The sequence below is a fragment of the Vicugna pacos genome, chromosome 23 (assembly GCF_048564905.1).
Source record: "Vicugna pacos chromosome 23, VicPac4, whole genome shotgun sequence".
Lineage (NCBI taxonomy): Eukaryota > Metazoa > Chordata > Mammalia > Artiodactyla > Camelidae > Vicugna > Vicugna pacos.
This window is the reverse complement of record NC_133009.1, coordinates 3191003-3204821: the sequence shown is the minus strand read 5'-3', so window position 1 is coordinate 3204821 and position 13819 is coordinate 3191003. Positions and strand designations below refer to the sequence as shown.

The 13819-nt window shown below is 56.5% G+C and overlaps 1 protein-coding gene across 3 annotated transcripts in view; it reads right to left on the bottom strand.

Annotated features, from left to right (window-relative positions):
* LOC140688681 (ankyrin repeat domain-containing protein 26-like) overlaps positions 1 to 13819 on the bottom strand; it is a 121856-nt gene that overhangs the window by 98859 nt on the left and 9178 nt on the right. Inside the window, exons 1-2 of one of the 3 annotated variants that reach the window (XM_072948297.1) lie at positions 7281 to 7368; positions 1290 to 1385 (exon numbers count right to left, since the gene is read on the bottom strand). The exons of 1 other annotated variant lie outside the window; for it this stretch is intronic. The gene's annotated coding sequence lies outside the window, so the exon portion shown is untranslated. Of the gene's footprint in view, positions 1 to 1289; positions 1386 to 7280; positions 7369 to 13819 lie in introns of those variants that run through there. One more of the 3 variants, XM_072948296.1, reaches the window with a different exon arrangement.

Below are 13819 nucleotides of genomic sequence, written 5' to 3'. Positions count from 1 at the left end.
ACGTACTATTCCAATTCATCATGTAAAAAATGTGGTATTGGTGTGATGTATTTGGGAAGAACTACATGTGTGTGTGAAATTTCTTTTAAACAGCAACATTCCATAATCAAAGGGACAAAAACCATAGCTGGACAATGCACCTGTCAATTGTTGGGCCAAGAAAGACATGCAAAAGTCCCTCAAATCTGAAAAGGAGAAAGAAATCACAGTACATAAAGAAAACTGAAATTCAACTAATTTGTCCAATGCAAGTCCTACAGGATATTCTTGCCATGGGAACATAGTTAATAAATGTTCCTTTCACCCTCAGGATACTCAAGCACAATACATCCTGGAAAAGTCAATTTACTAATTTTATGAAAGATGCTACAGACTGATAAACTGTAAAAGGATCAAACTGTCTAATCTAGAATGAATGTAATGCAATTAGACTTTCTGATATTGGACTTTATCACTGCTCCTAAGATCTGTGTAATCTTCCCTCAACCTGCACTTCGTGGTGTAATTAAGGTTAAAAATTCTGAAAATTGTATTCCAGAAAGCCATTCATTGCCTACCTTTATTTGTGAAAACTAATCTTCTCCATGGTCATTAATTACTGTGATATACTGAATGGTATATATGCATATATATATATGTATGTGTGTATATATATATGTTCCATTCAATATATACATTTACATGTTATAAAATATGTATTACACATAAATATATTTATATTTATTTACACACTCAACTTTTCATTCCATAAAAGCAACATTTAAGAATTTGGGGTATAGAGTATGTAGTTGTACAAAAAGCCGTCTTTTTCCAGAAAACATTAGGCGATGTCTTTCCTATTTTTCTGTAACTCCTTCTATTCTGGCCAAATGAGCCACTAAGTATTCTAAACATCTGTAATGAAATGTGACTGTTTTCCCCTTTTACACTTTTCATGCTCACAACATACCTGGCACTAGGAAGAAAGTGATTTCTTTTCAGACTTGGACCTAAACGTCAGTATTCATTCGCTTGCCTTAGCCTTCCCAAAGAACAAAACCACTCCTTTGTCACGTGAAAGAAACATTAGCAAACAAAATTCTGAAGAGAGTTACAATTCCGGAAAATGGAAAAAGAAACTACTTTGAAACAGTGGGAATTTTTCCAAAACATAAAGGAATGAGACTAGTTGGGGGGTGGTGGGAGGTGTTGGCACCAGCCCAATCTGGCCTGGCCACAAGGTCAGCCTTCAGGGGGGATCGGCAACCAGGATCCTCACCACCCACCCGAGCCACCCCCTCCACACTTACCGATCCCTTGACTGCTCATTCCTTCAACAAAAGCGACTCAGCTCAGCTGGGAGCAGCGAAACTGCAGGTGGACCTGCCCCTGGGCAGGGGGAGGGCCTGTGGGGGGTGGGGGGCGGCTGGGGTCAGTCTGGGGAACAAAGGAGTCTAACTCGGGATTCAAGCAGGGACAGGGCAGAGCCTGGGGACTTGGGGACACAGACAGACATTTGACGAGTGATGGTCCATCCTTGCACCCATCAAGACAAGGCTTGTCACTGGCCAAGGCCAGGTCCCCCCCCAATGTTGGCTGTGTTGGAAGCATAGACACTGGCAGCGGACTCTGAGGGCTTCGCAGGTTTCTTCTGCCGAAAGGGCACCTACGAGTGCTTGAGAGGAGCTGAGGCCTCACATGCCTGCACACCTGGCTGCCTTGGGGAGTGTGTGAAAGGGCAAGGGGGCCAGGTTCTGGGGGGATTTGGGAGGGGCAGCCCCAGGTTTGCTGATGGACAGAGCATCCTGCCATCTGGCACTCGCCATCTGCCTCTACAAGGACTGGGTCATGCTGCCGCATGCCATCTAACTCTGTTTGGATTCAACTGTGAGCCACTGCAGCCTCTGACCTCCAACATACCCTGAAAGGAGTTCAGGATGGAGGTCAGGAATGAGGCACTCTGTGCTCTGGGAACACTGGTGGAACAGGCCTTCAGATAGTTAGATGTTTTCATGAGATTTTATGAGCCCAAATCCTTGTGTGTCCTCCAATCTAGAAAAACACTAAATTCATCAACGGTGACAACCGCTCCCCCTGACAAGGAGCTAGCCTCTGCCTGGGTGTATGCTTGACCGCGCACACAACCCCTCTTCACTGAAATCACATTGAACACTCTGCTCTCCCCTGCCTCCTCCGAACAGCTTCTCACAATTATCTGGGATGTTGTCTCCAGGGCTACAGTCCTCATTTTGACCCCAATAAAACTTAGCCCACAGCTCTCACGTTGTGTGGTTTTATTTTAGTCTACAGTCCCTAAATATACTCAGCTGTGGGGCCATGGGACTCCACAGGCTTTTGGCGCCCAGCCCAGGAGACACCAGAGGAAGGAGGGGTGGGGGACTGGGTGCCCCCCGGAAGGTGTCCCCTGATCAGCAGGATTGGCTCCCTGGAAGTGGATGGTCAGCAATGTGGGCAGGGGGTGAGTTCGGTGGAAGCGGGAGCAGAGGACGCGCAGGCTCCGAGGTCTGATGCCCTCACTCTCCGAGGCCCTTCAGTTCCCGCGGAACCCCTGCCCTACCCACCTGCTACCACAGTCCCGACTCCCAGCCCCGTTACCTCTGGCTGGGGCCTGCAGCCTGGCAGGTTTCCAGACAGCACTGGCAGGTCTACATGGCACCAGGCTGATCGCTGCCGGCCACCTCCTGGGAGGAGACCAGGCCAGGCTGCTGGGTGCCCCGCAGGGCTCCTGCTCTGGGCACTAATTAGCTTATCAGTCTCCCAGAGGAGGGGAGGGCAAGGGGTGCTGCCCCCTCTCCTGAGGGGTTCAGCCAGGATCTACCCCTACAGCCTCAAGCCACGAAGGGCACCAAGAGGCCTCTACCCCAGGTCCAGAGAACCAGCCTCTCGGGCTGGCAGCCCAGGAGGCGGGCAGCTGCTGGGCTCAATCAGAACCTGCAGTACATAGCAACACAGTCCCCCGGCCTCGGCCTCTACCCTATCCAGTGTCCCCTGTCTCCCTAGGCCCTGGTGACCGGAATCAGGGGAGCACGCACGGACTCCTGACCTCCAGCACATGGACAGGAAGCTTCTCCTTGCCCCCTCCCCCATCTCAACATTAACAGCTCCCTGTGCGTTTTATCATTTAATCTTGGAAATAATCCACACCTCAGCTGTGTAGATATAGAAACTGAGGCTCAGAGAGGTGGTAGGAGTGTCGGACACCACACAGAAAGACAGCAGGAGGGCCAGGATTCCAGTTTTTATCTCTCTGACCACCTCACATCCCCTCCACCCTGCCAAAGCCTCCAATATCTGAGCTGTGAAATCAGAACTGGGAAACAGACCTGAAAGGGACCCTCAAGCAAGGTGGAGGGGGGCCTCCCTAAGGCCCTTTCCACATCAGGACAGAGCCCCATCAACGGAGGCTTCCCAGGTCATTTGCAGAGCTTTCCAGGCTTCCCTGGGCATCAGCCAGGGACTGGCCCCAAGAAAGACATGTGGGTTGTGGTCTCTGACCGGAGGACCCTCACTTGTATCTTACACACACCCTGACCTGGCAAAGGTCAGGGGTCCCTATGCCCTCCTTCTTTCAGTTAGATCTCTAGGACACATCCTCTTATACTCACAACATCTGGAAGTTCTTCCCCAAGTCTGACTGCAATCCTCCCTGCTGCAGGGGACACCTATTACCATCTCTGCAACACAAGCAGCTCCTTCCTTCCTCGGGCACACAGGGACTGCTCCCACATGTGGGAGACCATTTGCTGCCTCTTGTTTGAACTTCAGAAACTTGGAATACCTGGGTCTCAGATCCAGGCCCCCACTCCTGGGCTCAGATCTGAGGGATCTAGGTCAGTGACATCTGCTCTTCCCTACTCCCCAGGTCCAGGGTGACAGAAGGAGCTGAGCCAAGGGCCCCTCCCAGCACCAGAAGTGGGGAGACCCTCCCTGACTGAGTTGAGGGGAGGTTGCAGGGGTCCCCGGACCCCTCAAATCAGAATTCCCAGAGAAGACGCTGTGCCTTCCCCATCAGACCAAGGTTTCCAGGAAGGCCCAGCCACTGCCCACCCGTATGCAGGCCACCAGTTCCTCACCACAGGCTCTTCACACCCCGCTGTGGCCAAAGCCCCCATGTCACCAAACCCCAGGCAAAACCACATGTCCCTTTCGCTCCACTTCTGAGCTCTTCTGCCCTCAGTCAGCACCCTAGGGCCTGACCCTGAGCTGAGACCCGAGTTTCCTCTGCTGCTCCCCATCCCTCGGATCCCTTGGTCGGACCTGAATGCATCAAGCAATCTCCTTCCACACCCACATGACCCTCGTCCACCCACCTAGCTCCCTGAACAGCCGGCCTCCCGATCCCACATCCCCCATGCCAAGTTGTCCTTGAGAGCATGTTAGGCCTGTCACTGCCATGGTAAGCTGCCCCTCTGGTAGCTATCTGAGGCCTGCACTCCCGTTGGCTGCATACCACCCATGGGTCCTCCCACCTCTGCCCAGTTCTCTCACTATGTGATGGCCTTATGCTCCTGCTGGCGTCCTCCTCTGGGAGGGGGCAATGGGAACCTGGTTTGCAAACCCCGCTGTCTTAACCCCAGTAGGGGCAGAGTGCCCAGCCAACATTTGCTATGGGGGGGGACAAGTGAGGCCCCGCGGCCAGGCAGCATGGACCCTCTCTGCCCTTCCAAACTGGCCACAACCTCCAAAAACCCGCCCTCCTCCCTCCCTCTCACACCCATAGACCCATCAGCAGCCAGCCTTCCTGTCAAAATGCACCAAGACTCCCATGGCTGTTTTCCATTCCGTGGCCACCACCCTGGTGGGACCCACTGCCGGCCTCCGCCCTGCCTGCTTCTGCCTGTTCCCAGCACAGGGCCATCAGTGGAAATATGCCAGGACACATTCCCTGCTCAAAACCTTCCTGCTGCTCCCTCCTTATTCAGAGAAAAGGTCATGCTGCTCTCAGGGATCCCACAGGCCCCAGGGACTGGCCAATCTTCCCTGACCCTCCCCCACTTCCCCCCTAGAGTACACCCGTCCAGCCACACTCAGACGGGGAACCCCACCCCCCTGCAATCCCGCCCTCGGAGACCTGACTCATTCTGACTTCAGCCCCTGTGCGGGGCCACAGCCTTATCCTGGTGTTCCAGGTGAGGTCGCTAAGAGAAAGCAGCCTGGCTTCTGTCACCAGCTGCCAGAGGAGAGTAGCCTGGCCCACACCGAGCTCAGAACGCCCCCCCCAGGGGACCTCCGCTGGGGCCCTGGTGTGTCAGAGCCTGGGAGGAGGCTCAGCCTGCGGCTCCCCTGCTGCTCTGCTCCCTGCATTACTCCCTGCTGGTCCAGCCCAGCCCCAGGAGGGGAAACTGGACAGCCAAGGCCACTGCTGGCCACTCAGGGCCGAAGTGTCTCCCCTGTGAAGTAGGCACACATCTTGACCCCACGTGCTGCTCAGGGAGACCACAGTATACAGGGCTCAGCACAGGGCCTGGCACGCTCATGGGAGATCAAGGGACAGTAACACAGACTGTGCATGCAGAGTGCAGCCTACCTGCCTGCCCACTGAGCCTGGGCATTCAGGATGCCTCCTGTAGGACCATGAAGCAGGTCTTAGTATAGGACTGTGTGCATCAGGGTCCCCTGGGGTTTCATGGGCTAACTCACACTGGAGTGGGAAGGCATCATATGTGTCCTCCCACACAGCACAAAGAAGCCAGGGTGGGTGCAGCTGTTCCCACTGAGGCAACAGGGAGTGGGCAACGTGTCTCTGTAGGCAGGGGCTTCTAGGAGAGCCTCAAAACTCCTCCGCTGGGCCTTTGGGCTCCCAAAACCACCCATTCCAGATACAAGCCCTGCTAAATCACGCTTCACGTGTCCAGAGTGCCAACCTCCCACCTCTGCCTATCGACTTCCAACCCACAGACCAGGCTTGTGCTGGGTTGCCTCCTCCAGGGAACCCACCTGGAGAAGCTGGGAGTTCCTGAGCACTGCACCTGGCTCCTCCAACAGCTCCTACCCGGCTGCTGGGCTGGGGCTCCCTGCCTGGGGCCCACCTCCCGCAGCAGCTGGAGCTCATCAGGGCTCTCAGGTCTCCCGGCAGCTCAGACAGCCCTGCCCCCACACACGACAGCTGGGATGGAGTCGCTCGGGGCTCAGAACACAGGCGCCCTCTCCTACCTTCAGGCCTTCATCTTGGCCATTCCCTCTGAGCACATCCCCTCCTGTCCCCTGGCTGACTCAGCTTTATCCTTGAGGGCTCTCCCGAGGCCCTGCCATCTACTGGAAGCCTCCTCAATCTCCCACTCTGTGCCCAGCTCCCCTCTGACCACTAGCCTGTGAGAAACCCCTCCCCGGGCAGGCCCATGTCTGCTTCCCCAGATCAGTGCCATGTCCTCTCTGTTCAGGGTCTGTCAGCAATGCTTGCGACCTGAGGGGATCTTGGGGTGTGGAGATCTCCCTGACTTCCTCTTGCTGAGTGAGCTGCTGGGTGAGAGCCAGAGCATGCACCCTCAGGCCTGTGTCCCTCACCATGGTGGGCGGGCTCTTCAGGCACTGAAAACATCTAAGGCTCACTTAGCATCCACAGGTCTGTGACCAGGGCCTCGAAAGCTTCTCACGTAGCTCAGGATGCCCATCTCCTGGCTCCCACCTGGCGCCGGCCATGCTCTGAGTCAGAGCTTCCAGCCGCAGGCCTGCTCCAAGGCTGGAAACCTGGCCATCCTCGGGGTCTCATGGCTCTTCACCTGACCCACCCCACCCACCTGGGCAGGGACACAAAGGCCCAGGAGAGCCTGCCAGGCACAACAAGATCCCTGCAGAAGAGGGGACCCTGAGCTCCAAAGCCCTGCAAGAAAGTGGTCTGCACTGGGGGAGCCAGGGTCCCGACAACCCCAGGATACCTGCTGACTCCACCCAGCTAAGAGGCCTGCACCCCTACCTGAGCCCTTTTCCCCTCACTCAGACCTTCCCCCGGTGCACATCTTGCCTACCTCTGTCTGGCCAGCCACTTACTCATGCCAGCTGTGGGGCCAGCCCCTTGACACCCACACCCCATCATGCTACTAACACTGGCGCAACTCAACCTCAAGTCGATAGGTCACTCACTCAGCAAGTGCATCCCTGGCCTGCCTGGTCAGGCTCCGTGCTGGGTGCTGGGCACCTGCACGGGTGCCAGTAGACCCCAGACCTCCCCACCCCTGCCAGCTCAGCTCTGTCTCCTCCAAGACACCTTCCCAGCCTGCTTCCCAGACTGCGTGGCCCCATGAGCTCTCCCCTCTGCCCTCCCACCCAGCCCCCTCACCTACTCGGTCTCATTAACGGCCCAAGGTGTGTCCTGGTTCTCAGGAGAGGGGTTTCATATTGTAACAAAGGAGAACAAACCGGACTCCGAATCAGGGCTACTCCTTCAGTTTTAACCACTGTGCCCTGTTTCCAGGCTTAGCCTTGCTTGCTCTTCACCTTTTGGGAAACAATGTTGCCTTTAGCCTGAAATAGACAGGAGAGCCTATTCTTAGAGCTCTGACCTTTAAGGATGTCAGCACTTCTGCACTTACAGAGAGATGGCAAGTTGCAAAATGGAGAATCTGTCTTTTGTTGGAGATTTAAGGGAACACCAGGGCCTGACCCACATGGAGGGCTGCAAGAACAAAGCATTCCTACAGTAAGAAGTTCGCAACGACGAATCCCACCCACTCGCTCACTTTTTTTTTTTTTGGTATAAAAGTAGCCTGTATTCTGACTGGAGAAGGATGGTTCTCCAGGACACTGGTAGGGCCATCCTCTCGGTCTGCTAGCTTTCCAGATAAAGTCACTATTCCTTGCCCCAACACCTCGTCTCCTGATTCACCGGCTGTCATGCAGCAAGCAGAACAAGTTTGGACTCTGTAACAATTTCCCCCGAACCGCTGAGACAATTCTGAACACCACCTTAACTGCCACCACAGCCTCCACTCTCACGGCTCTCACTGAAACCACAACCAGCGCCATCACCACCACCACCACCACCACCATTATCACTGCCTGCGCCCCACAGCCACCCTGCACACCCCCAAGCAGGGCAGGCATCCTCCCAGAGCGGCCCTGCGCTGTTCCCCAGCCTGTCCAGCAGATCCCGTAAGCTCAGGGCTGTCCACACTCATTGCCTACACTGACTGTCAGGCCCCACCTCTGACACTCAAGTCACTTGTGAACACCCCACTCATAGGACTGCATGCCCCCGCGACTGACACAAGGGCCCCATAGGGGCCAGAAAACACAGGGACCAGACGCAGCCAGAGGTAGCCCCACAGGAGACTCCTGTGCCCTGAACTCCACCCGGGAAAGCTCCCCACACCCAGATGCCACCTGCCCCTGCCAAACCAGTGTATCCCGACCCTCATGCACATGTCTATGCTGGTCTCACCACACAGGACCCCGCCCCAGCCCCCAGCCCCCAGGGCCACCACTGGCCCACCAGCAGCCAACACTGCCCTTCAGCCAGCACGGGACAAATTGGGCTGGGAACTGGCCGCCTCTGACAGTGAGCTGGACACCATTCCGAATGCCCCCCTTGGCCTGCCCCCTCACTGCACTCTCCGAGGAAACCAGGGACAGGGATGGGGCAAGGCTGTTAGAAGGACCAGGACATGTACTTGGGTGAGGACCCCAGGGAGGGGGCTCGGCCTGGGTCCTGAGTGTCTCCCAGGACAGCTCCATCCGACAGGGCCGAGGTCTGCCCGGGCACGGAGGGAGCACAGACTGGCATGACCCACGCGGCCACCCTGGGCCTGTCAATGGCACTCCGTGCCCCAGTCTCCTCAGCCAGGCAGCTCTAAAGGTGCCTGGAGTGGGGTCAAGTTTTGACAAAGGACCAAGACTGTGTGGGAAGGTCACGTCCTCCACCAGCCAGTCCCAGTGTCTGCTCTGCCAGCTCAGTGAGGGTGCCAAGTGACCACTAATTAGGGAAACCCCAACCCAACGGGACAGAAGGCACTTAAAGGACTTCTCAGAGTTACAGCTGCCGTGCACGTCGACCCAGGAGAACAAGACACAGTGGGTATGGAACTGTCTTTCCTGGAGCCCACGTGGGACTAGCGTCAGGCAGAGCACCTCCTGAACACTAGCACAGCAGGAGGAGCACCGTGGAGGGTGCCTGGCTCAGGCCTGGCCTGTACGACGTCCCTACACTGGGCCTCACCTCCACTACTTGCAAGTGATGGCACAGCAGGTGATTTCGCAGGATCTTGCCAGCTCTCACTCTTGTGCTCTTTGTAACTCTGGGTTATTCTTTTTTAAAATGGAAACTGCAAAACCCATGCAGCCACCATGAGTGAAAGACCCAGCGAGCTGTCCGATCAGAACCACAGGACTGAACTCCCTGGATGTGCTCCTGGCCCTCCTTAACCCCGGCACCAGTCCATCCTCCTGGGCCCATCTTCCACCCATCCACCCAAACATCTGAGAATTCTGCAAAGATCCCCTTTCCCTCCCTAATGGCCCTGCTCCCAAGGCCCTCACTGCCATCGGCCAGGCTGGTGTAGGGGTGTTGTGGGGATGGGGACATGAGCCCTGTTGGGAGAAGTCTCCTCATGTGTACATGTTGAGCACGTGTCCAAGTGTGTGTGTACAACTGGGAGTGAGGCAGGCTGAAGGTCTGTGCTGTGGGGGGAAACCTCTGACTCAGCTTTCCAAGACAAGCATGTCACATGGCTGACAGTTGCACATGGCCGGAAGAGGGGGCGGCCCTCTAAGCACATAACACGTGCATACGTACACACGAATGCGCACAAGGGACTCCAGATGAGACACGGGGTCAGGGCTCAATACATGACCAGTGGCCAGGACCAGGGCTCAGTCTGAGTCTGGAATCTAGGCTCCATCAGAACAGGGACAGAGTCATGAATCACAGTCATGAATCAAAGGATCAACTACAGCTCAGATGATGGTCACATCACTGATGGCTCTGACCTGCCAGTGGCCCCCTGAACACACAGAATTCTGCAGGCATCTGAGAACCTTTCTCATCCAAACACACATAAACACAGGCCCATGACAGCACAGACCCAGTCCCTGGGCTCACTGGTAGAAGCAGACCTGGGGCCCTCTCCCTGGTCCCCACTTCAGGAAACACTTGGCTTCTGTGAGCCCGTTTATGTGAGGAGTGGCCCCACTTGGGCATGGAAGGAGGTTCTGCCCAGCACAGAGCGGAGCAAAGGGGGAAGAGTGGGGGAGGGGCAGGGACAGCGCCCTCCCTCCCATTCCCAGCCCATCCCTGGCCTTTGGCCCCAGGGTGTTCAGTTCTGGATCAGATACCACAATCCTCATCCTGAGCTGGATGAAGGTCCTTTCCAAGCCTCAGCTTCCCCAGACATAACAAGCACAGTTAGCTGGGCTTCTAGGGCCATGCCCAGGACTGAACAGGGAGCTTGTGGGCAAGATGTGTTTTGGGGCACCTTCCCGCTGGCCTCAGAGCCCTGGGCCCAGGCACAGAGACCCTAACAGTCTCATCCACTCAGAGGTGATCAGGGGTGGGCAGTGGGTGGGCCCTCCACACCTGAGAAGGAGGAGGCGGCCAGTGATCAGCACCGCAAGGACCTGGATGCAGCTGACTCCCCATCACCTCTCTGCCCCCATCCACAAGCAGGCAGACTCTTGTCCCGAGGATGGGAGGCTAAGGCTCCCAGAGGGTGGAATCTACCCCAGGTCACATAGCCCTGGGGACTGAGAACTTGACACTCACTGGGCTGCCCATACAGCTCACAGCCTGCTGCCTGGGGGCCAAGGGGCTGGGTCCACATCTCTGGAAAGCAATTTACCACCAAGATCCTGAAACTGTCCAAGGGACTCAACGCCTAGGGAACAATCAGAAATTCGAGCAGAGCTGTCCAAGCGAGGCTGCTGGGCCACTGGGTGAACGGTCACCCCCAGGGCACTGCAGGCAGCCTTCTAACAGCCCCTGGGGAGGGTTTCTGGGCTGTGGGGAGGGGCTTGTGCCGACATCAGGGGCCAGGTTAAACGGACCTGTAGCCGCAGTGTAACCGCCCACAATGGCCAGCCTGGGCCCTACGAGCATGTGGGCCCTTTTTCTTTTTTCCTTTTTTGATACTCCACTTTAAACAATGAGCTTGCGCCACTTGCAAAACCCAAAGAAAAGCAGTCGACAGTAACCAAAGCCAGAGAGCCAGTTTCCCAAGGCTCTGGGGTCCACCCCTGCTCTCCCCCAGCCCCAGCCCCTGTCCTCACCATCCCAAACCCACAGTTGGAAAGGACAGTGGACTCTGCCATATGGCCCTGGACACTCCCACCACAGGGCCTTTGCACTGCCTGTTCCTTCTGCCAAAATGCTTGTCCCCAGACACCTGGTACACAGTGCTGTCAGATCTCTGCTCACGCACCACCCCAGAGAGGCTTCCATGAACCTGCCCTGAAAGGGACCTCACCCCACCTGCCACTTGGTACACTAACTCCACTTCCTGGCCTGTGCCATGACCTGACAGTTTCAGAGGGATCTAAATGTTCCCGCCTTCCTGTCTCTCCTCAGTGGGGATCAGAGGAGGCTGAGGTCTTGAGTGATTACTGACCACTGATAAGGCAGTCCTCCTAGAGCATTGCCTTGTCAGTGGTCAGTAATCACTGAAGACCAGATGGGTGGGTGGATGGATGGACGGATTGCGGGGCTGGATGGGTGGATGAGTCAGTGAGTGGGTGGATAGGCAGGTGTGTGGATAGCCAAGAGAGTGAACGGATAGAAGGTGGGTGGGTGGATACCTGAGTGGGTGGATAGATGGACAGGTGGATGGAGGATGGTCACATCCCTCCCTGACAGCTTCCATAGTTGCTGACACACAGCCCTACAAACTGGCCCCACGCCCCTTGCAGCCTCCCCCCCAAGCCTGGCACCCATCCATCCTCCTCTCCGGTTGCCTACTCGTCCTGGCCTCACATTCCTCCTGTACCCTCTTAACTTCCACACCTTTGCTCAAAGTGTGTTTCTGCCTAAAGAGCTTCCTCCTGTTCTCTGCCACAAAACATGTCCTCCTCGAGGGTCAGCCACTGTGGGAGCCTCCCTGACACACCTCCGTCACTGCACCATGCCCAGCACTAGGGACGTGCCACACGTACCCTCTGGCCCACAAACTGCCCTGGGGACTGGTGGAACCAGGGATGAGAGAGGCGGGTGGAGATAATGTCATGCAGCTCATACCACACCCACCCCAATGGACACCAAACCTCTTCAGTGGGAGGCCCAGCCACCACCAGGCGCATCTGGCAAATCAGGACCCGGTCACTAAGTTCTTTCTCACCCTGTCTCCACAAATTCTGACCCTGCTAGCCTCTGGATGCCGCCCCCATTATTGGGCTATTGCACAAACGCTTCCCTGTTACTACACAGCCACCCACCTGTCTCTTTGCTTCCATATGGCTGGAAGGACACCTGGCTCAGGGCACCCATGCAGGGCCCTGTGACTCTAAACTGCAGCCTGATCAGTTCAGCCCATTGCCCTGTCCACTGGGTTCCCGCTGCTACAGCAGCTGGCGCGGGCTGTCATTACTGTCTGACAAGGACTGGGCCCAGGGCCCCAGGAGCCCCATGTCTGCTTCCCATCTGATCACTCGGGGCCTCACCCTGCTGCCCTAGTCCTTGGCAGTGCTCCTGCAAAGCTACACCGCCTGCCTGGAACTGGGCCACTGGGTGGGACGACAGCCATACCCCTCTGGACCCCCAACTGTGGACTTTCTTCGGAGGAGTGGAAAGCCAGCTGGGTGCGACCCTGCCGCCTCAGAGCCTGACCTGGGCAAGGAGACCGTGCAGGACAGACGCAGTGGGGGAGTCACTGGCCCCTGAAACTGAAGGCTGCGCCCTCCCCCTGCTAGGTTGACTTCCCCCAGGCCAGAGGCCCCAAGGACATAAAGCAAAGGTGAACTCACAGGTCAGTCTTGGCCCACAGACTACAGGTCTGGTTGGTGGTGTCCTGGGAAACAGGGGGAGCCTGTTAGGCCACCTGCCCACCCCACGAGCCTCACCCAATCATCACTGCAGGACCCACCCTGTGCCAAGTACTCTGCCTACCCAGCTCTTGCAGAGACACAGTTGGAGTAGGAAGAACTAAGACCCAGTTCAGGGAAGGGACTGGCCCAGGCCAAGCCCCACTGTGTGGTCTTGGGCGGCTCCTGCCCCCTCTCTCAGCCGGGATGGGGAACAGGGGCTGAAGCCCAGTTCCAGATGCCCTGGTGGTCAGTCTAGCATACGGATGATCTGGGAGGCCACCTCCCCAGGCAGTCTACACTGAGCCTCTGCCAGGTGCTCCTAGGCCTAGAAGATCGAAGGGGTGGGTGCTATCACTTGCAGGTACAAAGGACATCCCATGCCCAGAAAGACCTTGGCAGCCCTCAGTCATGGCTGTGGCTGACTTACGTCCACAGGATGTGCCACTGGGGACACAGGGTTTTGTCAGAGGACAGAGAGCAGAGGAGGGCCATGGAGAGATGGGCTGGGCTGGGTAGGAGACCCCTGGCCCGGCCTCACCATTATCTGGATGTTTGGGTAGTCCATTAAGACACAGCAGATGTAGCAGGGGGCTCCCAGTAGGCAATTCCCTCTTCATCCAGCTCACAGCGTCACAGGATGAGGCCTGCGGAGACGGCGGGTCAGCTCTGTCTCCCAATTTTCAGGTGGCTGCCCACCTCCAGCACAGGAGTCGTACCCATCACTCCCAGGAACAAGCCCCTCCAGCTGGAACCCTCAGCGCCAGAAGCAGACACTTGCCCGGGGCCACATTCCAAATGAGCCAGCCCAGGGTACAGGCCTCTCTAGATTTCTTTTTATTCACAGCATTTCTCAGCAGATGCACCAGGTCCTGCGACC